This window comes from Atta cephalotes (assembly GCF_000143395.1).
Source record: "Atta cephalotes unplaced genomic scaffold scaffold00001, whole genome shotgun sequence".
Classification (NCBI taxonomy): domain Eukaryota; kingdom Metazoa; phylum Arthropoda; class Insecta; order Hymenoptera; family Formicidae; genus Atta; species Atta cephalotes.
Window position 1 is genome coordinate 547,094 of NW_012130065.1, and position 2,674 is coordinate 549,767.

The 2,674-nt window shown below is 38.4% G+C and overlaps 1 protein-coding gene across 1 annotated transcript in view; it reads left to right on the forward strand.

Annotated features, from left to right (window-relative positions):
* LOC105625959 (ubiquitin-conjugating enzyme E2 R2) overlaps positions 1–2,674 on the forward strand; it is a 12,154-nt gene that overhangs the window by 5,892 nt on the left and 3,588 nt on the right. The window lies entirely within an intron of this gene.

Genomic DNA, 2,674 nt, shown 5'->3' on the forward strand with positions numbered 1-2,674 from the left:
TCCGTCCCGTTACCCTTCCTCCTCTACTAGTGTGTGTCGTGTCTCCTCCTCGTCCTTCCGTTCCTCTCTTCCTCCTCCCTCCCCCCTCCCCCTCCCTCTCTCTCTCTCTCTCTCTCTCTCTCTGTCTCTGTCACCCTGCTCTCGCCGCGCTCTCACCGCCTCTCGCTGTATAACGACCGTCCCGCTCTGTCCGCCTCTCTTTATCTTCCACCCTCCGCCGCCATAGCTTTTACAACCATCAGCTTTTACATCGTCACTTTCAGCGCTTGTGAAACCACCCGGGCCGTCCAAACCCCGGGCCGTCGTTACCATCGAGACGCAACGGGCGAACGGATGGGAAAGGGAAAAAAAAAAGAAAGTAAAAACGGTCAACTCGAAAAATTGCACGTTACGTAGTAGTTTTCGCCAGAGGTTGCATTCATATTGATGTATCACCGCCACCACATTCTTGGAACGTCCGGCCGTACTATATTTATCGCGAGCTACACGTCGTCACGTTCGACGTTTGTAAAACGTCTCTGAGATTCCTGTTCTTCCGCCATATCCATCGGCATTGCGAATTTGCGTGACGATTAGCGGGAAAACGACGAGACAAGTTGGCACACTGCTGATAATACGCGATGTTTTTTACGAGGACTGATCGTCGTGTTGTTCGCCACTTTAAAAGGTCGAAAGCACGACCGTTTCCTGTCTGTCACGCCGAAGTACTGCATTTAAACTTCGCTCTCGCATTCGTTCGTTATAATATTGTCCGCGCGAAATAAAACGTCGATTAAATGTATGAGATTTATTAAAATAACTTTTCGAGATCGTCCACGTTCTTATAGAAGTATCACACAGCTAACTTGCTCTCATGTGACCAATAGGTACAGGTATATAAAATATTAAGATTAGTACAATATTTTGCGCGAACCATATCATTCGGAGTATCGTTTGAGATGGAAGTATTCAGCGGGGATTGGGAATGCATTTCCGCGTTCTTCTTACATATTGCGATGGTATCATTTGCGTTTGTACAAAAGTATCGCATTCCCACACTGCTTATCGACCTCGGTCGCCGCATCTCTTGCTCGCTGTTCGTCGTATATGACCCTTCGGCGGCTAGCGAAGCGAAGTCAATGACCGTCGAAAGCCCGCGTGGACATCCATGTCCACTCGTCCGTCGTCGATAGGGATGGTAACGACGAGAACGTGTTATGAGTAACGAGGCAAACACGAATACTTTTTTTTTTAAAAGTCTGGACTGTCGAAGAGAGGATATTAAAGTTTGTGAATTGTAGACTAGTTACTCTCACAGTTACTCTCTTGCCTGCAAACTGGACACGTTTGCAGTATAGTATGGGATTAACTGTAAAATAACATACATAGTTTACACGGAGAAAATTTTATATTAAGCTTTAATACAATTTTAAATTACGCTTTAACTATGTCTATGTATTTTCGATAAACCATCACAACATGATTCCGACATAACTTTTACTATGATAATACTAATTTTTATCACATAAATAAAGTAATTATTTTGTTAAAGTGCTTAAGTCGTATTCTAACATGAAAACAGTTAATTTTTACTATGGTACTCAAACAAAATTTGCTAGGTATATATTTTTTACTTATCTTTACAATACTAACTTTGATTCAACAAGTTTTGATTTTGTAATAAAAAATGTTTACTATGAAAAAGTGTAAAAATTACGTTATTGTTTCAAAAAAATAACTATAGCATTTAAACTTATAATTTACATGATAATCCGCAGCTACTATCACGTTATAGTATTTTAAATATATAATTTCAAATATAAAAAATTTTCTCTGTGTATATGTGTAGTATGGAAACACGAATACGAATATAAAATTAAATATTTTAAATCTGGTATCCTAAATCGCCGTTTACTTCCTATCTCAATTTGAATATTCAAAATAGTTGACCTGTTTGCTAATCGATTGATAAACCGAACAACTTATCTTTATGTAACTGTAATTATGTATCATATTTTTTACAAATATGGTATTTCTCTTTTCTATCATATATCTAACGCTAAATGTCCGTTTTATTTGTATTTCAGCACATTTAAATTCAAAATATATAGCAAAATCTTGTTTCTCTATACGTCGTCTTTATTTTTTTCCATAACGCGTGATCATAGCGAAGCCACTAACTGTAAAGTGAAAATCAACGATCTCTATATTCAGCGAGATAGACTGTAAAAGAGTAACTCTCGGTACAAAGGAGATTAATCATACGCGAAGAGTCGACTTATCTCGCTTTTTCTTCACCGCGTGAAATTTTATTTCGATGATAATCTGCGCATTGCGCAAATCCTCGAGAAAACACTTACTTCAATATGTAGAGGTTCTTTCGCAATCGAAGCAGACCGTCGTAGAAGGTTTACTCGATATATACCGCATGGCTTAACACGTATACAGTTCGCTCTTCTCAAGCCCAACTTTCCCCATCGTGAAATTCATATTATTCGTAGGCGTGTGTATCTTGCACGTTACGCGAATCTTCCCTGGACTTTTTCATCGGCACGCAAAGTAATGTACAGTAATGTACAGTAAATACGATAGACATTTTACATACGTAAAGAATAAGAGGCAGCGGCATTGTTTTATTTAGCTTTGTGTGTGTATATATATATATATATATATATATATATATATATATATATAT